We start from the raw sequence: 25,573 nt of genomic DNA, 5'->3' as shown, positions 1-25,573 counted from the left end.
TGTCTGAGTCTGTAACTGGCACTGCATCACAGGTTTTCGCCTTTTTATAACAAAACACTAGGATTAATCACTCTGCCGTTTTCGACATCTTTCTTTGGAACCCCTGCACCAAACCAGTCGCACAACCCCTCCTTTGGGCCCCTGGATCAGGATCATACAGAGGTGCGGTCCCTCCCTCTGCACACCTAGCCTGGGGCCCCATTATCACAGCTGGAGGAGCAGAGATCATGAGCAGTGATATGTTGTTTAGTCGTGTCTGATTCTTCGTGACCCCATGGACCAGAGCATTCCAGGCCTCCTGTCTTCCACTGCCTCCCGCAGTTTGGTCAAACTCATGCTGGTAGCTTCGAGAACACTGTCCAACCATCTCGTCCTCTGTCGTCCCCTTCTCCTTGTGCCCTCCATCTTTCCCAACATCAGGGTCTTTTCCAGGGAGTCTTCTCTTCTCATGAGGTGGCCAAAGTACTGGAGTCTCAGCTTCAGGATCTGTCCTTCCAGTGATCACTCAGGGCTGATTTCCTTCAGAATGGATAGGTTTGATCTTCTTGCAGTCCATGGGACTCTCAAGAGAGCAGAGCAGCGATACAAAGGTAAAGGAACCCCTGACCATTAGGTCCAGTCATGACTGACTCTGGGGTTGCGGCGCTCATCTCGCTTTATTGGCCGAGGGAGCCGGTGTTTGTCCGCAGACAGCTTCCGGGTCATATGGCCAGCATGACTTAGCTGCTTCTGGCGAACCAGAGCAGCGCACGGAAACGCCGTTTACCTTCCCGCCGGGTGGTACCTATTTATATACTTGCACTTTTGTGCTTTTGAACTGCTAGGTTGGCAGGAGCAGGGACCGAGCAACGGGAGCTCACCCCGTCACAGGGATTCGAACTGCCGACCTTCTGATTGGCAAGTCCTAGGCTCTGTGGTTTAACCCACAGCGCCACCCACATCCCCTATGAGCAGCAATATATTGGGGTATAAAAGCAGAGAGTTAAGTGTGACTACATGGGACTAGCGGAGATGACCGGCAGAATCCGTGACCAAGAAAAAGAGACGGTGGAAGAAGATTGGAAGAAATTTAAAGTATATCTTAAAAATTGTTGTAAAATTGAAGAATGCTAAAATGTCAGGGGAAAGGAAAATATAGAATTACAGCTGTAACTGATTAAGTGTTAGAAGAAGCTTAAAAAGAAAATAAGTAATTAATTAATTGGTGTGAAGAGTTGCTGAAGAAATTTTAAAACAGGGGTGCAGAAAAGGGGAGGTAAGGGGAAGTCCGAGAAGTAAGGTTATGAAAAAAAGTTTTTGAAATTATACATGTTTATATGTTTTTGTTTGTTTATGTGCGTGTGTTGTTTTGTCTTTTATTTGTGTTGGAAAACCAATAAAAAATTATTTAAAAAAAAAGCAGAGAGTTAAGTGATTGTGGCAGAGAGGTGAAGAGGGGCAGTGAAGGTAAGGACTAGGCTTTGGAGGGTCAAGAAGCCAGATTTATTTATTAAGACAATTCCTACCATGCCGGTTTACAATTGTTTGCAATAGTATTCCATCCTCTCGCATGCATGCACAAACCCACACCCCTGCTGATGGGTGAGGCTAGAAATTTTCAGGGAATTTCCTGGAAATTCTCATTCCATGGCACAGAACGGTACAGTCCCATGGATGAGAACACAGCAAGCTGTCTTATATTGAGTCACACCATCTAGCTCAGTGTTCTTCACACTGCAGTAGTTCTCTGGGGTTTCAGAGTGGGAATATTCCTAGGCTTACCTGAAAATGCCAGGGACTGAATCGGGGACGTTCTGCATTCAAAGCAGATGTTCTACCACTGAGCTGCCCCCCCCCTAAAACTGCAGCCCTCCCCAGGTCAGCTGCAGCCCTCCACATGTATCAAGAGGCTGGGAACGTTAAAAGGAGAAATCCCATAATTACGCTCTATGGAAAGACCTCCGGGTGACTTAATGTATCGGACGAAAAATCCAGTGAAGGGGAAAAGTGATAACACATGTCAGAAATGCTGACCCTCTCAGGGAGAAAACTCATTATAAGGAGGAGGACTAGGAATGACGTTATAGCTGACATAGTGTAGGTTAAGCAAAGTGTGAAAGTGTTAAGTAGATGACAGCAGAAATATTATATTGCTATGAGTTTGGGGTGTCGGCTTGCATGCCATCCATGGGGGGGGGGGGCAGCCTTCCAGGCCTGAGAGTCTGTCTCCAGTAAGGGTTAGAATCTAGTAGAAGCAGCTGCTGAACCAGTCAAACCAGTCATTTCATAAGGTCATGGCCTTTGCTGGCCAGTAAAGTCCTTTCATTAGCATCATAAACTGTGAGCTAAGTGGTGGTGTTCTCTCATAGCTGCCAACATTTCTCCAGTGAAAATAGGGTAGTAATAATAATAATAATAATAATAATAATAATAATAATAATATATCTTACCATACCCCACCCATCTGGCCAGGTTGCCCTAGCCATAAACATTAAAAACTTCCCTTTACAGGGCTGCCTTCAGATGCCTTCTAAAGGTTGTATAGTTGCTTATCTTCTTGGCTTTGGGGTTGCATGACTCCATGCCCTCCAAAACTTCTCTAATGAAAATAGGGACATTCCAAGGAAAAGCGGGTGGCGCTGTGGGTTAAACCACAGAGCCTAGGACTTGCTGATCAGAAGGTCGGCGGTTCGAATCCCCACAACAGGGTGAGCTCCCGTTGCTCAGTCCCTGCTCCTGCCAACCTAGCAGTTCAAAAGCACGTCAAAGTTCAAGTACCTTCTGGCAGGAAGGTAAATGGCGTTTCTGTGCGTTGCTCTGGTTCGCCAGAAGTGGCTTCGTTGTGCTGGCCACATGACCCGGAAGCTATATGCCGGCTCCCTTGGCCAATAAAGCTAGATGAGCGCCGCAACCCCAGAGTCAGCCACAACTGGACCTAATGGTCAGGGGTCCCTTTACCTAAGGAAAAGCAGGACATTCTGGGATCAAATCAGGAACTGGGGTGGCTTCTGTAAATCTGGGACAGTCCCTGGAAAATAGGGACACTTGGAGGGTCTGTTCTCCAAGAAGGCGGTAGGCATGTCCTCATAATTATTCCTCACCTGGCTAGATGCAACATCATCCCAGGCTGGGGGACAAGAGGCCAAGGAGGTTTGTGTGTGTGTGTGAATTTTGGCTGACGCTGGAAGTGGGAGAGACAGAGGCATGTCTTGCTCTGTGCTGTATCCAAAGCTGAGACTTGGGTTTTCCTGGATCCCTAATGGGAAGGCAAGATCTGTGTGAATGCTGTGAACCCCTCCATCCCACTAGCAAGGACAAGGGACATTTGATAATTCATTAACAAGCAAAGTTGTATTTCTTACTTGAGCAAGGTTACAGCAAGCAATTGGGGACTCAATTAGAGAGTGTAACCTTGACCTTTGTGTCCACCCAGTGGCAATACAGTTCAGACATTCAACACACCCGGAGGTATGGTCTAACTGTCACCCTAACTACACAGGCAGGTGTTTTCACACTTGAGCAATAGTATCTAGGCATTTTCCTGTTTATACCTCCAAAGGGTCCTTCCATAATTCCCTTTATACACAAATCTGTTCTTTATTTGTTCCTCTCTTTAGTTTGTGTTACAGCATGATTAAAACAAAAATTATGTTACACTAAAATGGTGTCTGCTTGGTTCAGGATGGCGTTAGTCTGGCTTTCAAGCCATAACAGTGTACTCAGATTGTATGTATGTGTAAAGAAATCCACCAGAATGTCCATTTGCGTGTCGAGGTCCCCAGGTCCACCCCAATAACTCACACATCACACAGAATTTTTGTTTAAGATTTTTGGCATAATTTTGGCCACAACTTTATTAAAATACAAATTTGTGAGTGGTTGCTTAGGCATTGGTTGCGACTATCTGCCCCCACCATGGGGGACAGACTGACATTCTGCACGATGCGAAAGTCAGAATGGGGGAATACACTTGGGGGTTATGCGGAGCAGGGAACCTGCCCTCACCCCAAATACAACCAGGAGCTCATTGCTATGGCCCGAGCCCCCTTGACAGAGTGGACAAGCAATAGTTAGCCCCCAATTCCTTTAACGGAATCCCTTGCAGCAGCAGCATTAGAGGGGCAGGCACAGCCAATCCATGCCCCTCAACCAACCAAACCATAAACCAATGCCTAACCGCAACCTTACAAGTCGTGAGGATTTGCTACGCAGTAGGCAAAAACCAAATGGCCCCAGCCAATCAGCCAGATGGACAAAATTCCTACCAGGCCCCCGCTCCAAAGCAGACGACCCCATGACAGGCATAGCAAGGTCAAAGCGAACAACCCTATTCTAGGGAGGGAGGGACGGGCAATCCGCTGCACGGGCGAAAAGAGGAAGCCCTAGCCTCGTGCAAGGAGTTTTAGTATTTCTGGCTGTCAATCAATAAATGGCAACATTAACTTCTTCCCAACAACAAGGGAAGCCCCAATCGCATCAGTGGCCAACGATCAGTTAGCCCGCCCCCAACTTTGGAGTGTCCTGGCGGCCCCCACCACAACACGTGCTCTCCGTGAAGGAGAACAGCGCTTTGTCTTCATTCCAAGAAAACCAAACCCTGGTTGAGCACTGCAACCCCTGGAATCTCTTGCTTGGGTGCGCGCACAATGTTGTTGTTAGGCTTCTTAGCATTTATTAGTTGCGTTTTTCATGTAAGCTAAGTGAAATGTCTCAAGAGAATACTGAGTGACATAGAAGAGCAAAAACATTGTATCAAGTCTGGGCACATTTGGAGACAAAATCATAGCAAGGCATACTGTGTGTCGGCCATGGTGAGAGCTGGAAGGCATGGGTTGATCACAAGCACACCATGATCTACACTTAAGGTGAGGCCCACCTGATCATTTTGGCATGGAATTTGGCAAGCTGCCAAAGAATTTGGCAAGCTAGCCTGGACAACTGAGCCTAGTAAGGTTCGTGCTGGATTAGAATGGGAGCATATCAACTCTTTGCTTAGTGTATTAGAACAGGATGTGTGTGGGATGAAATTAGGAATGGAAGGATCTGTCCATTTCGGAGCTCTCAGCTTCTCGTTTTTCCAATTTTAAATTCAATTCTTTTCTGCAGCAATTAGTGATTAAATAATATCTCGTGGCAATTCATCAGCGTTTCAGTGCAATTTTTTCTTAATAAACAAATGGCAAGAAACCAATCTTTTAGTGTACCTTAGAACTCCCTGCCTATTGGCAACTGTTGATTACAGTGGCACCTCGGGTTACAGGTGCTTCAGGTTGCAGACGCTTCAGGTTACAGACTCTGCTAACCCAGAAATAGTACCTCAGGTTAAGAACTTTGCTTCAGGATGAGAACAGAAATCGTGCTCCGGCAGCAGCGGGAGGCCCCATTAGCTAAAGTGGTGCTTCAGGTTAAGAACAGTTTCAGGTTAAGAATAGACCTCCAGAATGAATTAAGTTCTTAACCCGAGGTACCACTGTACTGTATATTGGTTTCCTCAAATCTTGTAAGTTTTTCAAGGTTAGTGTGCCTGTTCATGCTAAATGAGGATGTTTTTCAGCCACCAGTCACTACTAGTATTTCTTTTTATGAATGGATGAGATGAGAGACACATAATGCCTTTTCTATGCTTTATTCACTCTTTCGTTTGTCAGTACATACAACTTATATATGTAGTGAATCATTTCAATTAGGGAAGGGAAATAAAATTGATTCTGTTCTCATTTAAAGGAAAATCTATCAAATTTGCACTTGGTGAAACAATGCGACAACCAAAACACAACCATCCTTCAAATATCTTATCCAGATTTTGAGCTGTGGTTTTCCAATCAAGCAGTCTTTATAAATGCACATATCAGAGGGAAGGGTGCATAAAAGAAAGCTACTAGTGAAAAATGCATTATATTAAGGGAAATTGCTTGCAAAAATGTGCATCTTAGTCAGAATGACATACCGTGTGTGCCTTCTTGGGGTCCTTGGGCCAAAGGCATGCAAAAAAAAAATGCAATAAATAAATAAAACTGACAGTTGATGTATAGCAGAGCTGCTTTGGTGTAGAAATTGCACAGGAACCCTTAGCCACAGGAATGGAGATAACTACAGCTGCAAATGCAGCTGTTTCATTAACCTGATCCCGACTGATTTCAAAAGCGAAAGCTGGAGTGCTCCCACACAAGGCATTTTTCTACAGAACTTGCGGTTTCTACAGGCAGATTTGATGCCTTATCACAGACAAGATCTGAGGCTTGTCTCACATGACATGAAGCTAACCGAATTGCAGTTCTGCTGGGCTGATGCAGCGATAAGAGGGTCATCCTTAGGATCTTAGCAACGACTGCTGTACTCACATAAACAATCCTAGGTGGTTTTTGTTTCAAATTAGAAACTGCTCCCACTAAAAATAGGTGCACTGATTTCTACACAAACGCACAACCGTTTCTCAGGATCTCAGGACCAAGGGCCAAATATGGCCCCAATCACAGTCATTTCTCTGGCCCTCAGGTTCTCCTCAGGACACATTCTTCCCTGGGCTCTGCACCGTCCTCAAGTGCTCTTGCCTGGCCACAAATGTGTGTTTGGATTGTGATAATGTGTCAGGGTAGGTGTCAGGAACAGGTCAGCGGTAACTCACATGGTGCCGGTGAAGTTAACTCTCTTTACTCAAAGAAACAAAACAGCTCAGGAGCCTAGTGAGCACAGCAACCCTTCCCGGTAGATCTTGCCCCAAGGATGTAGTTGTGAGGACTGAAGGCCCCTGCTTTCCCACAGCTCCTTAAGTCCTTGGCTCCTTCCCAAGCAGTCTGAGGCTCCTTTGTCTTGTCTGTCTTTGCTCCTCACTCTTCATACCTCTTCTGGTTCTGGGAGACAAGGGAGATGGGGAGCTTGTCGCAGCAGAAGGGGGAGACACTTGTGCCACTTGGTCTCGACCATCCTACTCACTTGCTTCAGCTTCAGCTCCAGCTCAAAACTTCTCTCTGACACAGACTCTCCCTGCTCACTAAGCCCTGCTACCTCTTCAGCTTCTGATGCCTCCTCCTCCCTGCCTGCTCCCTCTTCTCCCTCTGACCACTCATTGTCATCCCACCACCAATCCCCTGACACGGAGCCTTCATTCCTTGGGTGTTCCACAGCTGGTGTCGCCCATCACTCCTCTGAATCCAACCAGTCCATGACATAATGCCTCTTGCTCTCCTGGATGAAGATGAAGGCATGTGGAAACTTGTGACTTTTGCATACACACAATCAGCATATTGCTCTGATTGCTTTTGCATTGGCCCTGCCCACCACTGCCATGGAAGGTTTCCCATGAGGGAATGTGGCTTTCTGGCTGAAAAACCTCCCCCACAATCTCTGCATCAAGGGAGAATTGCAAAAGGCAAATAATAAGCAGAACCCATTTCTGAAAAAGCACATCTACTGTCACCCTGAACTATAGTTAAGGGCTTACTATGGACACAGAGATGGTTCCTTCCTCCACTTGTTCAACGTGGAGGACTACCGATGGCTGCGCTATGCCACCAAAGTTGGAAGCTGCAATGCTTGCGAATACCAGTTGCTGAAGGGGCAGAGGGCTCTTATGCTCAAATCCTGCTTCCCCTGGTTTCCCAAAGGCATCTGTTTTGTCACTGTGAGAACAGGATGCTGGACTAGAATCCTGGGAACTATAGTTAGCTAAGGGTACTTGGAATTGTTAGGAGAGCCTTATTTCTCTCACAGAGCTGCCATTCCTGGAGTTCTCCAGGAAGAAGGATTGATGGCTAAACCATTGTAGCTCTGTGAGGGGAACAGGAGTCTCCTGACTATGCCCAACACCCTTCACTGCAGTTCTCAGGATTCTTTGGTGACTATTTAATGTGGTATGATAGCACTTTAAACATATGGTGGAGATGGGACCGATGTTGTTTTTGCATTGTTGTTGTTGTTTAGTCGTTTAGTCGTGTCCGACTCTGCGTGACCCCATGGACCAGAGAACGCCAGGCACTCCTGAATTCCACTGCCTCCCGCAGTTTGGTCAAACTCATGCTGGTAACCTCGAAAACACTATCCAACCATCTCGTCCTCTGTCGCCCCCTTCTCCTTGTGCCCTCCATCTTTCCCAACATCAGGGTCTTTTCCAGGGAGTCTTCTCTTCTCATGAAGTGGCCAAAGTACTGGAGCCTCAGCTTCAGGATCTGTCCTTCCAGTGAGCAATCAGGGCTGATTTCCTTCAGAATGGATAGGTTTGATCTTCTTGCAGTCCATGGGACTCTCCAGAGTCTCCTCCAGCACCATAATTCAAAAGCATCAATTCTTCGGCGATCAGCCTTCTTTATGGTCCAGCTCTCACTTCCATACATCACTACTGGGAAAACCATAGCTTTAACTATACGAACCTTTGTTGGCAAGGTGATGTCTCTACTTCTCAAGATGCTGTGTTTTTGCATTAGTCAAAACTAACTAGAGCAGGAGTGCTGAACCTTTCCAGTCTTTTGTGGGTGGCCTTGGAGGGGGTTGCATGCTAGGTTAGGCCAAAGCCAAAATGGGCAGGGAAAGGGCCCAAGCTAAGGCAGAGTGCTGGATGGATTCTGACCTTCCTATGGCAGTTTGCATTCTACTATGCAAAAGTCACTGGTTTCTCCGGACACACCCCTTTCCCCTACTCAGGAATGCAAGAGGCAATATCACAGTTGAAGAACTCATTCTGTTATCATTTGAAATAATTCCCGGAGGGCACACCCTGGTACCGCAACCCACTAGTCCACTTACCCAACTCCCATTAGCCCTAGCCAGAATGACAAATAATCAGGAATGAAGGGAGACCTCGTCCAACAACGTTCAGAGGGCCTCAGGCTCCCTATCCCAGATTTAAATCAAGCATCACCATAATCCACTTGTCTCTTGTTTATTCTGCTATAACTACATTGCAGCTCAGGTTTATATTATTTCATTCATTCTGCAGGTATGTGTGCTCCAAAATTCTTTACTTGGCTTTGCTTTGCTCTTCCCCTTTAGGGTAAGGACAGTTAGGGGATGGGGAGTATGCTTAGCTAAGCCTTTAATTAAGCCTTTTCTGGAAGTGAGCAATTGTGTCAATAATGGAGAGGTATTCAGTAAAGGGGGACGCAGGTGGCGCTGTGGGTTAAAGCCTCAGCGCCTAGGACTTGCCGATCGAAAGGTCGGCGGTTCGTATCCCTGCGGCAGGGTGCGCTCCCGCTGCTCGGTCCCAGCGCCTGCCAACCTAGCAGTTCGAAAGCACCTCCGGATGCAAGTAGATAAATAGGGACCGCTTACCAGCGGGAAGGTAAACGGCGTTTCCGTGTGCGGCTCTGGCTCGCCAGATGCAGCTTTGTCACACTGGCCACGTGACCCGGAAGTGTCTCCGGACAGCGCTGGCCCCTGGCCTCTTAAGTGAGATGGGCGCACAACCCCAGAGTCTGTCAAGACTGGCCCGTACGGGCAGGGGTACCTTTACCTTTATTCAGTAAAGAGAAATCACTTGACATCCCTTAACTGCCAATGCATATTTTGGAACAATGATTCTATTTTCATACAAAATGAGGTTGTTTGCCTAGTTTTTGGAGAAGACCTTTGCATGCAAAACAAGGTCGGAAATACAAGCAGGTGACCCCTCTGTCCCTCCTTCCCCAAGGCCTTGGGGCTTTGCTTTTAATAATTGCATGGAAGACCATCATTCAACAAATGCAGCTTCTTTCAACCGAAAGATGAGAGGACCTGCTCCTTGTTTGTTTCATCTTATCACACAGCTGCCAAGGATCTTACCTGCCAAGGTAAGAAAAGAAGACAATGGGCAGGGTGGAGGCCATTGAAGATGTACATCAGGATAATCAGGGATGCTTCCAAGACAAAGATCAAAAGCTGAATGATACGCATTGCAGATACGGGGTAACCTCTGGCCCTCAGGGTGTTGTTGGATTCTCAACTCTCATCAACTCGAGCCAGCATGACCAATGGTCAGGGATGATGGAAACTGTATTTCAACAACAGTCCCAGGACCACAAATTCCTCATCCCTGGTGCAGCAGTTCCAGTTTCACAAGAGGCCCAGGTTCAAATTCCTGATCAGCTGTGAGACTGATCTTGGGCCAGCTCCGCCCACTAAGCCCAGGTTACCTCCCAGGGTTGATGGCCAATGGAATCATGTGTGCTGCCTTCTTTGAAAGGTAGGATACATATTTAATACATTTAATTAGCACTTGTATTTTTATAGGGATCTTAAGGCCGAGAAACAACTTTGAGCAACTGGAGCAAGGCAGGCTCTAGCAGAGCTCATTTGGTCTCAACTTGCAGTTATGGTTGCTATTGACAAAAGGCCTTGCTGACCTTCTAGTTAAGCTTAATCTGTTTATGCATGAAGCTCACTGAGTGACCTTGGGACGGTCGCCTCCTTTCAGGTTAGCTTCCTTCAGAGAGGAAAGGAAAATGTTTCAGCAAAAGGGCCATAGATCAGTAGTAGAGAATATGCTTTGAGGGGGAAATGTTCCAGGTTCAACCCCTGACATTTCCAGGTATGGCTGAAGAAGACCCTTCCATGAAACCCTTGAGAGCCAGTGCTAGTATTCATTGCAGAGCAAGACAGGAGAACCTGGGGCCTTCCAGATCCTGCTGGACTACAATGTCCATCATCCTAACCATTTGCAACACTGGCTTGGACTGATGGGAGTTGGAGTCCAACATCTGCAGGGCTCAGCTCTGCTCTAGCAGGGATGCCCTTTCAGCCCATCACTGCAAATGGAGGCAGGAGTTAGATTAAACCAGTTGATTTCAACAGGCTCTGGTAGGCAATAGGCTAGGGTTGGGCTGCTAGGGAAATGCTCCTGAAGGAGAATCGTAGCATTGTAGAGAGTTGGCAGACACCCTGAGGATCATCTAGTCCAACTCCCTCCAATGCAGGAATCTCAACTAAAGCATCCATGACAGATGGCCATCCAACCTCCAAGAAAGGAAAGCCCACAACCTTCTGGGAGAGACCGTTCCACTTTTGAACAGCTCTTAGAGAAGAGCTGTTGATGGTTCTCTTCTCCACGCAAGGCATAAGAACCTAGATATCTGGTCATCCTCTCTCTCTCTCGGCTTTGTGGAGGTGTTTTGCTTGCTTCTGTTCAGGCTTTCAAGCCTTCCTTACCCATGGGTCTTGTTAGGTGAAACTTTCCACTCTGAGCTGGCAGCTCATCAAAAGCCAGAAGGTTCTTGCATCATTCACTGAAGTCTCCCTTGTTGTCAAAGGTTGGCAAGGGGAGGGGAGGAAGGAAGGAAGAAAGGAAGGATGGAAGGAAGGGGAGGGAAGGAGGAACAAGAGGAGAGGAAGAGGAATGCCTTATTCTACAGTTTAGCTGGCTGAATTTTCTTTCAAAGGGCATCTGGTGGAAAGGTGAGTCAGTCTCTCTCCCTCTCCCTCTCCCTCTCTCCTTCTCTCTGATAAAGTCTGGAATCCAGGAGTGGGGAAGCTCAGGCCCTGGTGGGCCTCCCCAGGCTACACTTGATCCCCAGTTGCACCTTCCTCAAGTATTTTTGCAAGGCAGGAGATGCTAGGGACTCAACCTGCGATCTTCTGCATTCAAGGCAGGTGCCCTAGCCACTGAGAAACAGCCCTTCTCAAAGACTCAAGTCTTATCTCGATGTCTAGATGAGCTTCACCACCCAGACAAACAGAACCAGGCTTCAGGGGGCCCTGGCAGTATGTCCTCCGGTGAGCTCCCTCCTCTATCCATGGGCCCTGATGGTCTTCCCAGGTTGTGATGGCAGCACTGGGAAGGAGGTTTTGGCCATCCCTTTCAATTTCCCACAATGCCCTGGAAGTCAGGATGCATAGATCTAGTTGCCTACCTATGCTTGAAGCACCAGGCTGGGGAAAAATAATATAAAATAATATAAAATAATATAAAATAATATAAAATAATATAAAATAATATAAAATAATATAAAATAATATAAAATATAAAATGGCCTCAGGCAAGCATGAACAGTTGGCCCTGCAGGATACTGAGGCCCAGGCAAGGATGACAGATGTTGACACCAGCCTTGAGATCAACCCTCTGTTGAAAATCTACAGATTCAGACTGACTCTTCCTCTTTTTCTGGCAATTTGGCAATCATGAGGGAGAATGACTGTGCCTTTGTGGGGCCCCTTCCTTATTTAAAGTTGGCTTCTTAGAAATTTCCTAAAGCACGCAGGGAAAGAGTTGTGCAGAAAAGGACAATGAACATGACTGAGGACCTGGAACAACTCCTGCAATGAGGAACGGTCACAGAATTTGGGGCTTTTAAGATAGCAGTCTGCGTCTTTATTGGATTTGCAATTGTTTTCAAATATGAAATTGTTTTAATAGTTTGTGTATATGGAGTTGTTTCTAACTGCTGATGTTTTTACTGTGAATCCCTTCAGGTTATTCTGTGGAAAGTGATTCATAACCAGGATCAAATGAATCAATCAATCAATCAATCAATCAATCAATCAATTGTGTGTGGGGTGGAGAAAGGGCATAGAGGGAAGTTTTTATCTGTCCCTCATAATATTAGAACCAAGGGTCTCTCAATGAAGCTGAAGGGTAGGAGATGCAGGACAGGCCAAAGGAAGGACTGCACAATAGTGCACTGCGGAATATGGAATTCTCTCCAAAGGGATGCAGTGGTGGCCACCAATTTGAGCACTTTAAAAGGAGATTAGGCAGAATTATGGAGGATTAGGCTACTGGAGGTGGTATGTCTCTGAAAGGCAGCTGCAGGCAGAACCTCAAAGCAGGAAGCCAATGTGGCCCTCTGGGAATCTCTGTCTGGCCCTTCAAACTCTCAATACATCCCTCACTGGCCTTACTTCCCACCCGCTTTGGATATTTGTGGCTGGCTGGAAGGTTTCCTTGAACTCCTACGATGACTCTGGTTTGCCTGGCTGGGAGACAGAGAGGGGTGCCCGAGTGCCTGTAGAGCAGCTGAGCCTCAGGATCTCAAGTAAAACTCATATCTGTTACTCTACCCACTTTTGCTTCTGGCTTTGTGCACCACGGGCACGTGGCCCCTGGCAGGTTTCCCAGAAGCAATGTGGCCCTTGGGTTTAAAAAGTATGGTACTCCCCTTCCTAGACAATTCAAAGGACTCATTTTGACCCTTCAAGTTCTAGGAGTTTGGATGTGGTTATTGAAAGCACCGCCTCTCTGCCCTCAGTAGGAACCTGCTGCTGTCATGCATTGCTTGTCAGAGGAGGCCCAGATCCACGCTCCACTGCCATGCAATATGCCAATCCAGATCTAAACATGTGGCCGTAAAATACCAAAATGTGTTATGTAGTGTACAGAGAAATGTCATTGCATGGGAATATGTTCAGAGGGCTGAAAATGTTGCTGACAGATTTACAAAACCGTTGCCGTTTGTAAAGAACAAGCAAATGTGTGAAAGCTTGGGTTTGCAGAACAAAGTTGGGTAAAATACTCTGTATGTGCTCAGAAGTTAATTGCACTGTGTGAGAGCTGTGAGGGGGTCTTGGGAAACTGTGTACGTGCAGCTACTCACACAGAGTCAATTAAGGTTTGGCAGACAGCCAGAAGGTCGTGTGAAGGAGTACCGTAAGTCTGCCTGGTGATAACAGAGGCATGGATACAGCTCTCTGACTGGTCAAGCTCTCTCAAGGGAGTGATAATTAATGGCCCACTAACTGGAATGTGTTAGTTCAGAGTTCAGAGTTCTGTGTCAGTGTAGGAATTGTGAGTTGTGTGAGAGAGAGCTAGCTAAAGATCCGTGTTCTGCTCCTGTAAATAGTCCACTGAATATAATAAACATCTAACTACAAGTTCCTGGTTCCTGCTTTGTCCATCCTGTCTGCAGCCAAGTCGCCAATTGCTTCCGTGGATTCTGCGTTGACTCTGCTAGGTCTGGGTAAGGTCCTGCAACTAGAAAGTCATGAAACGTCAAATTGGTTTTGCCAATAAGTCACACTTCTCTGAAGTCTCTCAGCCTCACTCACCTCACAGAGTGTTTGTTGTGGGCGAGGAAGGGAAAGGAGATTGTTGGCCACTTTGAGACTCCTTTGGGTAGGGATAAAGCGGGATATCAAATCCAAACTCTCCTTCAATTTAATGGGCAATGCTATCAGTGGTTAATTCCTGGCTTCTGTTTTTATAGTTCGTGTTTTATTGTCTTGATGTCAGATCAAGCTTGTGGCTTTCTTCCTTTAGGATGGAAAGGCAGGATATACCTATTTTTAATAAATAGATAAGACGCAATGACAAATGTACACTTATTACACAATCAACTGATCATCTAGAAATATGTGATGATGTAGAACAGGCAATGACTTCTCAGAAGGGAGGACTCTGGGGAAATTTTCAAAGAGGAATTTAAGGGATAGCATGCCCCCCATGTTCTTTTAATTGTCAGACAGTTGCCGTACTTATGTTCTGACCCCCCCTTAATGGAGAGGAGTTCTTAAAGCTGTAACAACTGAATTCTGATGTCATTCTAACCCATGTTTCGCAAAGTTTCGCTGGGGTTGGTTGTGAGCTCCCAGCTGGCAAACTGCGATATAAAGCTGTGACCTTGCACATGCATATCTGGAAATAAAGGTGAGATTAGATCCTCTATGGTCTGCTTTGGGACCTGAGGTGTTACAGTGGAAGCACTTGCATGTCTCATTGTCTTCAGTGGGGCTTACTCCCAGGAGGAACTAACAAGGAGTGCAGCCTCAGAGTAGGGAGACCTGCTTAGACACAGCCAGGATTTTTTTGGGGGGGGGGCAGGACACCCACCTGCTGTCATCTGCCTAGCAGATTCAGAATAAAATGTCTCAACCACAGTTGATTTAAATTACTTTCTTTTGACCCCGAGTGCTCAGTGCCGCTTCTGGAGAACCAGATCAGTGCACGGAAATGCCGTTTACCTTCCCGCCAGAGTGGTACCTATTTATCTACTTGACTTTGACGTGCTTTCGAACTGCTAGGTTGGCAGGAGCTGGGACCGAGCAACGGGAGCTCACCCCGTCGCGGGGATTCGAACCGCCAACCTTCTGATCAGCAAGTCCTAGGCTCTGTGGTTTAACCCACAGACCCCACTGAATTCAGTAGCACTACTTCCAGCTGGTATGATCGCAGTCTTAGCTCCTGCTTTCCAAAACCTGGGGAGACAGCTGGGCCTTTTTTCTCCCATTCCAAGAACTGGCTACCTGACAGGGTTGTTGTGAGAATAAGGGAGGGGGGCTATGTATGTTCCTTCCAGTTGAGCTGTGATTCTTGCATTCTGGGGGTCGGGCTAGAATATGATGCCTCTTCTAGCTCCATGATTCTATGAACTCATTGTTGCAAGGAATTGAATGAGCAACAACAAGAAGTAAATCAAAAAGGGTAAAAGGTAATAAGAATGATGATGATGATGATGCACAGGACTTGGCTCCACGCGCATGCTCTTGATCTTGCTGGCTTCTTTTCTATCTTTGCGAACTTTCTAGCCTCTTTCTTTTCCGCCTGTTGATGCAACCTCTCCGCGTGGGATCCGATTGGCTCGGCTCGTCCCGAATCCGGATTACGCGGAAGGTTGCCATCACATTTCAGCCTCTCCGGCTCCTCCCTTCCCCCTCGCGCGCCCTCATCCTCCGGACTCCCCTTCGCTCCTTTCCTCCTCCCGCGAGGCGGGGAGGGACCGGAGAGACACACGCACACACAGAGATCCTTTCAGATGACTGAAGCAGCAGCGGCGGCTCCGGATCAAGCTCTCGTCGCTTCCTTTCTGCAAAGTGGTTTTTGTTTGTGGTTTTTTTTGTTGGCGCGTGGAGAGAACCAACGGGGGACGGCGGGGAAAAAGAAGTCCAGACAGAGTTTTTAGGCCTGGGCAACTCGGATGTGAGTTTTCCCTTTTTAAAAAAGGAGAAGAAGCGAAATCAGTCCGGATCAGCGCTCGCTACGGATCTGGATCCTCTATTTGCTGCCTGCCTCTTTTAGGTACCCGGAGTTCGTTTGGCCGGCTCGGATCCGAGTGCGCCCTGCGTTTGCAACTTTTACCTCCTGCGAGGCTGCCTTTTTCTATTTCTTTTTTCTTTTTTTAAATAGAGAAACTATCTCGTCCTCCTCTACCACTTGCTCCCCCGCCCCGATCCTCCCGGAGCGATTCCCCACCCTATCGGGGGACTAAGATGCGCTTCTGGGGGGCAGCCTTACCTGCGGGGAGCGACGGAGTCCGACCCCGGCAGCTCCAGGTAAGATCGGTTCCTCTCCGCGCAAGATTCAAGCCCGCTTTCCAGCGATGGAGAGACGGCGGCTGCCTCAAACCAGCCCTTTGAAGGCGCGCTGGAAGCGTAAAATTGTCGAATTGGAAAGGGGTCCCGGGTTCATCTAGTCCAACGCCGTGCAATGAAGGAATCTCAACTCGCTCATACATGGGGGATCGTGGCTTAATAATAATAATAATAATAATAATAATAATAATAATAATAATAATAATAATAATAATAATAATAATAATAATAATAGAATTTATATACCGCCCTAGACCCGGAGGTCTCAGGGCGGTTCACAGAAAATAAATAATTTTATTATTTATACCCTGCCCATCTGGCTGGGTTTCACTCTCTGGGCGGCTTAGAGCACATTAAAAATGGTAAAACATTAGGCACAATTTTTCCCCTGAACCAGGGTTGCCTTCAGATGTTGCCTTCTAAAAGTCAGAGGGTTGTTTGTTTCCATATACTGAGAGAGAGATTATATATATAAAAGTTTATATATATAAAAGTTTATATATATAAACTATATATAAAAATATGACTTCCCCCCTCTCTCTCCCTCCCTCCCTGCAACTTACCAGAGGCATGTTTACTCGGGAGTAAGCCGCGCTGCGCCCACTAAATTAAGTCAGTCTTTGTCAGGATGGTAGCCCCGGGCTGCATCCCTGTCAAAGGATGGGAGTAGGAGCCGCGTGGAGTTTGCGTGGGTCTTACTCGCGAGTAAACACGGAGGTTCGGGAAGGAGGTATACGAGCCTGCGTGCGTGTGTTGGGGAGGGCTGCCTGCCCCCCGTCTGAAACGGCCTTTTGTTAACCTGGCCTCCCCAATGTAGACAGAAGTAAGCCAGAACAAAACCCGGAATGATAAGCATGGCGATTGCATCACTTTGCTGGCCTGGGGAGGCGGCCAGGGCGCATTTCCAAAAGCACCCAGGTGTTCAGCTGTGCGGAGGGGAGGGGGGTGTTTGGGTTGGTGTCTGGCGGGGAAGCGTCTCCTCCAAGATAAACAGAGAGCCTTAAAAAAAAAAGAAAGAAAGAAAAAGAAGGAAGGAAGGAAGGCAGGAAGGCAGGAAGGGGGAGAGCAAGCAAGCGTTGTTTAGTCTCTTGGTGCGTTTGGAAGGGTGCCCAAACGCGCTTTGCGGACTCGATCCCAAGAAGGGATCGTGCGTTGGATGCCAGGGACCAGTTCTCGCTCTACCAAGCAGAGTTCTCTTGGAACCATGCAGGAGATTGTGCTGGCTTATTTTTTTTAATCACAGGGCAGTCTAGTCTGTTTAAAAGAAAGAAAACACAATTTTTTAAATTGTTATTTAAAACGAGAGTTGCCTACCACTTAGGTTTCCTTGGAGACTTCTAATACAGAGGCTGGTTGCAAAGCATTCTGCACATGAGTGGAGGAACTCTGTTCCTCTGTTGTTATTTTTCTGTTTGTGTGTGCCCTGTCCTGTTTTCCCTAAGACAGGAGCATTTAGGAAAATTAAGGCTTCAATCTTTAGCTGTGTGGAGGCTTCATTGAAGACAGGGGTTAAGTTCTGGGGGGTGGGTGGAGGTAGCATGCCTAGAATTCTGGGTCTCAAACCCCCAAGGTGGTTTTTCTCAGATTTGCTGCCTGCTTACAAGAGCTAAGGAAGTAAGTAAAGCGCGGTCTTTCTCTTTCAGCAGCAGGAGGAGGTAACATAATCCCACCCCCTAGAGGAGGGCTGACAAAAGTGTGCTGTGTTTTTCTATCCTGACACTCCTCCTCTCTCTCCCCCCCCCTCTCTCCCTTCTCATTTGCTAAAGGGTGGGATTTTTCCTTTGACGAAAACCCCAACAACTTGTTCCCACAAGATCATCTGTTTCTTGTTGGATGCTTATGAAAATATAAGGGCCTTGAGGCTCTGGTTAGGGCCTTTGTGACCATTTATGGATTGCCTAAATTGTGTGTGTACTTTATAGGAGTGCTTGCATGCGCACACATGTCCGGTGCTGGAGACTGCTGCTCTGCAGGCACGTGGTCAGCTCAGCCATGCGTTGCGGCAATGGATCTGTGGGCACCGCCTCTGTTCCGAAAGCTCGTGTTTGCGGTAACTATAGTGCTCGTGTACACAAATGCTCTCAGTGGGCAGAGTTTAGGAAATGCCATTGGTGTGAGTGAGTGTGTGATGCTTGGAGCAGAGGCATGGAGGAACGGTTTGGCTCCGTTTTCTCTGCAGATGCCCAGAATGAAGTAAGAAGGTCCGGCGACAAAGAAAGGGATGTGTGTGTGTGTGTGTGTGTGTGTGTGAGAAAGGATGTCTCTTAGTTGCACCAAGCCAGGGGTGAAGAATGTGCTTCCCTCCAGATGTTGCTGGACCCCAACTCCCACAGTGATGTGTGGCGATTTTTTGTTGTTATAGGGAGATAGTTAGAGCCAGAGGCACCAGCTTGCGAAGGTGATTTGGGGGGCAGGGAGTTGTTTATGTGAGCATCGCAACTCCCTCCCTGAGCCAGGCAGAAGCTTCCCAGGCTTGGAAAGGAGGTGCCAGGGGAACATTTAGGGGGCCTAGTCCCCCTAGTAACGAGTTTTGTTGCATCAATAAAGATCAGGCCTTCTGGCTGCTGGTTTGCTTCAATTTCATGGGTGTAGTCTTGTTTGACCTTCCAACCTAAGCCTGCGGAACTCACTGCTGAACCCTACTCCACTGACCACATGCTGCTGAACTCCCATCAGCATGATTGATGGTTGGGGAGCTATAGCACAACTGCCAGCTGGAAGGCCGCAGGTTCTCTGATTCCACCACTGGTTTCGGTTGAGTGTTTAATGCCTCTGAAGGAATATATTGTGGGGGGACCCTATGCATGTATACTTGGAAGTAGGCCCCCTGCCAAGTTCAGTTGGGTTTATTATTCTCAGTTCAGTGTCCATGGATTTCCATCTTTTGCATGCCAAGACATGTGCTGTGCTGCTAAGCTACGGCCTTTGTCCAGCGCACTTTGTCCGTTTACCCCAACCTATGCGTCCTTATCCTTGCACTTCCTTTCCCCGTGTCACATTTTGGATTGTAAGCTCTCTGAGACAGGGACCCCCTCCCCCTTGTACTCTAAGAAGCACCATTCACACTAATGGCACCATCTCTTCTTCTTTGGTAATCCCTCGTGGCAAAGTAAGATTGTCTTCCATGAACACGGTTTTAACAGTGAGTCCATAAGTGACTGTGGAGGACAATTCTGGATCCACATGTCCTTCCCCAGTGGGGACATAGGTTTCCGGGTGGGAGTTGATCATGGTGAGCATGCCTTCCTCTTAGCACGATTCTCCCCTTTGTCCTGAGTTTGAGTGTCTTCCAAGCTCATGACACCTTTGGTAAAGGCTGTTCTCCAACTGGAGCGCTCATAGGCCAGTGTTTCCCAGTTGTCTGTGTATATACTACATTTTTTTAGATTTCCCTTGAGAGAGTCTTTAAACCTCTTTTGTTGACCACCAGCACTATGCTTTCCATTTTTTAAAGTTCGGAATAGAGTACCGGAAGTTTCTAATGGCACTAGATAGATAACAATAACAATATTTAATCAGAACTTTCTCTCTGCGTTCCATGGGGGCTGTCCCAGGTAAGTCATAGCTGCAGTGGCGTAGCGTGGGGGGTGCAGGGGGGGCCGCCCGCACCGGGCGCAACATCTGGGGGTTAGGGAAATCCACGGGTTAGGGGGCGCAAATCCATGGCTTAGGGGGCGCAAATTACTTGCCTTGCCCCGGGTGCTGATAACCCACGCTACGCCACTGCATAGCTGTCATCCTAGGCACACTTAGGAAGTTAGCCCTGTTGAACACAGGCAAGCTTACTCATTAGCATTGCTTTTTTCTGGCAGTACTCAAGGGTACCCCCCCATGTTAAAAGTGTGACACTTACTGTGACAACTTCATAGTGAGTACTGGTATCTTTTTCCCTTTAAAAAAGTGCCGTTCATTAGAAAATATGCACAGGATTGTGCTGTTAGAGTGATACACACACACAGCTGTATTCAACTAATTGAAATTAACAAACCTTAATTAGTTTTGTTGGCTGATTTCAAAGGGCCTAATGGATAGGACTGACATTGGATGCAGCTACCCCCTCCTAGATCGAAGGTTGATTTCTTTGCCCCCACCTGTCGCCTCCTGCAACCTGTGTTTTCAACTGAGATGTCCATGACTTAGCGATTGTATTGTGACCTGCACAGTGATCTGAGGATGTAGGGAAGGATAAAAATAGCTCAAATAAATTGTCACTAATAATAACCAGAAGCACTGCCTGGTTACAGATAAAGAAGTCAGGTAACTATGTTGGCCCATCAGGAAAAACCCGACCAGTGTTATTTGTAATGTTTCTGTTTGGCTATGAGTGAATATCAAACGTGGCAGAATGTTATGCCAGTGGTATTTGGTGTATTTGAGTTATTCCCCTATCATCAGTGGTAGTTACATCCTTCTGGACTCCCTAGTAATTATGACTATGGTTATGCCTAGCTGTGTGTATTCTATCAATGCTGGTGGAGTATTGTGAGCTACAGTCAGCAAGAGAGTAGCACGTTTCTAGCAGCCTGGAAATGCTTGTGAGCGCTGGAACCATATAGACTTTGTCACTTTGATGTTAAGAAGAACCTCAAGTAAAATGGATGATGTGCTCTGTGCACATTAATCTAGTTTGGGATTGAACAACACAGTTGTTCAGAGACAAAAGGAAACTCTCAAGCAAGGCAACATTCATGGAGTTGCCAGCCGGGAGAGTTTCCCTGACAAAGGAGGTCAGTTTTTTTTTTATAATGATATTTATTAAAGTTTTACAAATAGAAGTTACAGAATAGAAAAAAGGCAAAAAAGATAAAAATAAAAGAAAGATACAAAAATACATAAGAAAAATACAAAATACAAGAAAAGTAAAAAACAATTAAAAACAAATCAATCTTTTCATATCTTATATTTCATTTACCTATTTCCCTGACCTCCTCACACCTCCCTTTTTTGTATTCCAGTTCACATGGTTAATTCAGCAAATCCTTTCCCTCTTTGTTTTTATCTTAATTCTATGTCTTAACATATTATAGCTTTATATTTTCATCTGATTATCAATCCATTTTTACATATTCTTTTTAACCTTGTTGCTAAAGCTTCATTTCAATCCAACATCATTTTAGCATTCATTAATTTTACAATGTTTCTGCAAATAGTCTTTAAATTTCTTCCAATCTTCTTCCACCAACTCTTCTCCCTGGTCTCAGATTCTGCCAGTCATTTCTGCCAGTTCCATATAGTCTATCACTTTCATCTGCCATTCTTCCAAGGTGGGTAGATCTTGTGTCTTCCAATACTTTGCAATGAGTATTCTTGCTGCTGTTGTAGCGTACATAAAGAAAGTTCCAGAGGCCTTTCTCCTGGGCATGGTCGGCTAATTGGTGTTAAAGAAGGATAGAACTTACTTTCAAAGGAGGTCTTTTTAAATAAAAAAAAAGTGCTTTATAAGTTAGACGCCTGTATTTATATAATATGCAACAGAATGGCCATGAAGCTGGAGGAAGGCATTTTCGATTTATGTTGTACTCAGCTCTTGTAAGACTGAAAATCAGTATCACGAGGCGACGGGTGGCTTTCTAGAAAGCCTTACCAAATGTGTGTTTCTCTGAGACTGAAACTTTTTGGCTTGCTTTGTCAGGGTTTATAAAATGTGGGTAGGTCTCACTATTCAGGCCTGTGATGGGAAGCTGGACTTTGTGGATAGGCAATGTATTACAGTGGTACCTCGGGTTACAGACGCTTCAGGTTACAGACTCCGCTAACCCAGAAATAGTACCTCAGGTTAAGAACTTTGCTTCAGGATGAGAACAGAAATCGTGCTCCGGCAGCAGCGGGAGGCCCCATTAGCTAAAGTGGTGCTTCAGGTTAAGAATAGTTTCAGGTTAAGAACGGACCTCCAGAACGAATTAAGTTCTTAACCTGAGGTACCACTGAAATCTTGTGAAGGATAAGCTGTCGACACTGTACCTGCTATATTTTTAACATGTGCATGGGACAAAACTTAAAATTTTGGCACAGCAAATCCCTCTGATTGATACAGGTACACATGCCATGGAAAAGGGTTTGGTCATAGGTTTTCACACAGCATGGACACATGGACCCCATTTAAAGCAGTATTCTATCACTTTGCACTGCCATTGCTTCCCCCAGGGAATCTGGGATTTGTGGTTCAAGGGTGCTGAGAGTTGTTAAGAGACCCCTGGTCCCTTCACGGAGCTACAATTCCTGGAGTGGTTTTACCAATCAGCCTTTCTTCCTGGGGAATTTTGGATCCCCCCTCCCCTCTACATGCAGGAAACTCTGCTCTCCTTTCAACACCTCTGATACAACCTGTTAGACCAGCCTCCTCCAACCTGGCTCTTGCTGGATTACATCACCCATCATTCCCGACCCTTGGCTGGTGCTGATGGGATTTGTAGTCCAAGAAAAATATCTTGGCTGCACTAGGCTGGCAAAGGCCGTGTTCGACAGAAGATTCTGGCCCAAGCAAACAGCAGCTAGGAGGCAAACTTCTGAATCTTTCTCGTGCTCAGGATGGAGTCACTTGTCCAATAAAAGGCTATATATATATATATATTTGGAGTGGGGAATGAATTCCTATGCCCCACAAATAACCCAGAGATGCATTTTAAATAAAAGGACACATTCTACTCATGTGAAAACACGCTGATTCCCGGACCATCCACGGGCCGGATTGAGAAGGTGATTGGGCTTGAATCCGGCCCCTGGGCCTTAGTTTGTCTACCCATAATCTAGATCAAAACTGGCAGCGGCTACTGACTCCAGGGTTTCAGACAGGAGCCTTTTCTGATTCTGCTTGGAGGTGCTAGGAATAAATTGTGAGACCTTTTGCATATGCAAAGCCATATGCTCTACCACAATGTAAATCTAGGCATGTTTGCGGAATTTGATCTTTGCAAATTCCTATAGGAGGTGACCTCTTGGAATAATGTGCAGATAGACTCCTAAAGTTGGAAGAGACCCCATGGATCATCTACTCCAACCCCCTACAATCCAGGCATCTCGACTAAAGCATCCACGACTGATGGCCATCTTACTGCTGCTTGAAAACCTCCCATGAAATCCTTTCTCACTGCTTTTTCTATGATTGAATGCATGGTTTACATCAATCATCAATCTCATTGAGATGACTTTTTGTACACACAGACTGTGTCTGTTAAACTGTTCATTTAAATTAGGATTGATAGATTATTCATGCTAACCTCATTGTAGAACAGCCATTCCTAAACATCATTTACAGACTTCCAGTTTTGGCTCTTGGAAATGCAAACAGAGTTGTTCTGATTTCCCAAACACAGCAATGCTTAACTCGCACCCCTCTAATAAAACTATCAGTTGTGTCATATTACTGTTGTGACAAACTTTAAAACTGAACACCACCAGAACCAATGATTTTTTGGGGGAGATGATTTTGGTAGTGCAAAGTTTCAGCCATATGGTATTAAAATCTCAGTGATGACAGTAACGGATACAGACTTTTGCCTTGCATGTGGGTAGAGCAACTAAGCCATGTTTGATATCCACGTACAATATTTTCAGTATGTTTGTTGCACAACTGCCAATACTAGGAGAAACAGAAGCAGAATAGAACTGTGCCTTAAATAATCCATTCTAGAGGAAAACCCCATGAAAAGAGTGCCTTTTCCCCCACTGATTGATTAGAAAAACGGGCTCAGCTGCCATTACACGTGCACAACCACTTTGTATACTAGGAATGAAAAAGGCTTGAAATTTTTCCAAAGTACTACACAGTGGCCTTGGAGTACATTTCTTAGAGGCTGGTTTTCGCCCACACTTAAATACTCCTCTCTATCCAGGCAAACAGAAAGCACGATTGTAGCACCCTGCTTGTGGTTAACGCTTAGCTGAAATAAAATATTCAACGCAGCAATAGAGAAATTAAAATAATAATTTATTTGTCAGACAAATAAATGAGAGACACAGTGGTATATGGTTACCAAAGCTCTGCCTATGCTCCAGCCCTGATGGCCAGCACTTATATTTCCTCAACCCAGCCCTCTTGCTCCTCCCCCTTGCGCTTTCCCAAAGTTGTTGAGGTTTTCTTTTTGATTGACTTGCCTGAGATTCAGGACAAAGCTTTTCAGAAATTTCCCCCCAGATGTCAGTTACGCCATTGAAGTACTGGTGATGTCTGGATGTATGGCAGCTGTAATTTCGAGCAGCCGCAGGCTTTGCGTTTGGCATTGACAGAATGGCATCATAGTTACATTATGTACCCACTTTGCGGCTTCCTGAAATTCTGGTTTAGTGCCGAGAAAATCTCTCTCTCTCTCTCTCTCTCTCTCTCTCTCTCTCTCTCTCTCTCTCTCTCACACTCACTCACACACACACACACACACACTTTCCTGGACACAATATATGTCTGCGATGCTAAGCTTCATTTTCCAGGAAAATTCTACAGAATGAGGGACATGAACTTCCCAGTAAACATGCTCAAGAGTGCCAGACAGTTCATCAAGTGTCGCTGGGCTGGCTGGCCGTCTGAAAAAAGATTGAAACTTCGTTGTAATGTTTAACATTAGCCTATTTTGGATACGTGCCTTTGAGAAGGCTGGCTGGGGGTGTTTTATTTTACAAAATGGCTTTCTCCCTTGATGGCTTCCTCATCCTTCCTGTGTAATCATGACTATTTCTGTGGCCTGCCTCGTAATCTTTTGAAAGTGCCACCAAGCCACGGTGTGGCTTTCAAACATCAGAGAAACATTGCCTGCACCTGAGCGCACTCGCTCTGAATCGGTCCAAGTCTTGAATGCCATCAGTGGAAAACTCAACAGAGATTCAGCAGGGCGCCTTCTGTTTTAACTTTTCCTTGTTTGCTGAAAACTTCTCTATGCTGCCAAACCTCCGTAGACAATTAGGAAAGCCTCTTCTGTAATAGCCAGCTGCTGATCTCTGATGCTCTTACGTGGTTTTTATGGCGTGTATGCACAGTCGTTGCAAACGTGTACAGTTTTTAATGAGATTGTCATATAGAAGTATTTTCATAAATAAACAGACTTGGGACACAATGTGCCCAGAAACTTGTGGTGTCTTGCTGCTCTTGTTAAGTGTTCTCACACCCTCAATAACTTCCTTTGTGAACCTACTTGGGTCCTAGGTTGGCTGCAGCAGCCCGGGGCAACTAAGGCTGATAAGCTGGCAGGTGTAAGAAACAGGGGATTTTCATAGAAATCATAGAATTGTAGATTTGGAATGGACAACAAAGGTCATCTAGTCCAACCCCCTGCAGTGCAGCAGTCTAAAAGACTTGGCCCCACATGTTGAATTCTCTTTCCCTTAGAACTTTTCCACCCCTCTTTTTTTTTAAGAAAAAAAATCCATTAAGCCGTGTGACGGGTCGTGTGACGGGCCA

At 46.0% G+C, this 25,573-nt stretch overlaps 1 protein-coding gene and 1 long non-coding RNA gene across 4 annotated transcripts in view; one reads left to right on the top strand and one right to left on the bottom strand.

The window, feature by feature from the left end:
• Positions 1 to 12,222: 12,222 nt before the first annotated feature.
• On the bottom strand, positions 12,223 to 16,234 carry LOC310831847. The gene is made up of 2 exons (XR_014558021.1): positions 16,109 to 16,234; positions 12,223 to 14,157 (listed from the first exon to the last, which is right to left on the bottom strand). It is a non-coding gene; the product is annotated as an uncharacterized lncRNA (long non-coding RNA).
• The window catches only part of LOC310831608 (uncharacterized protein C15orf39 homolog), a 50,515-nt gene continuing 40,401 nt past the window's right edge, over positions 15,460 to 25,573 (top strand). Inside the window, exon 1 of one of the 3 annotated variants that reach the window (XM_083712440.1) lies at positions 15,460 to 16,146. The gene's annotated coding sequence lies outside the window, so the exon portion shown is untranslated. The remainder of the gene's footprint in view (positions 16,147 to 25,573) is intronic. The other 2 variants (XM_083712439.1, XM_083712438.1) reach the window with 2 other exon arrangements.

Source organism: Podarcis gaigeae (assembly GCF_964106915.1).
Source record: "Podarcis gaigeae genome assembly, chromosome: 14".
Classification (NCBI taxonomy): domain Eukaryota; kingdom Metazoa; phylum Chordata; class Lepidosauria; order Squamata; family Lacertidae; genus Podarcis; species Podarcis gaigeae.
This window is presented reverse-complemented; position numbering and strand designations above follow the sequence as displayed.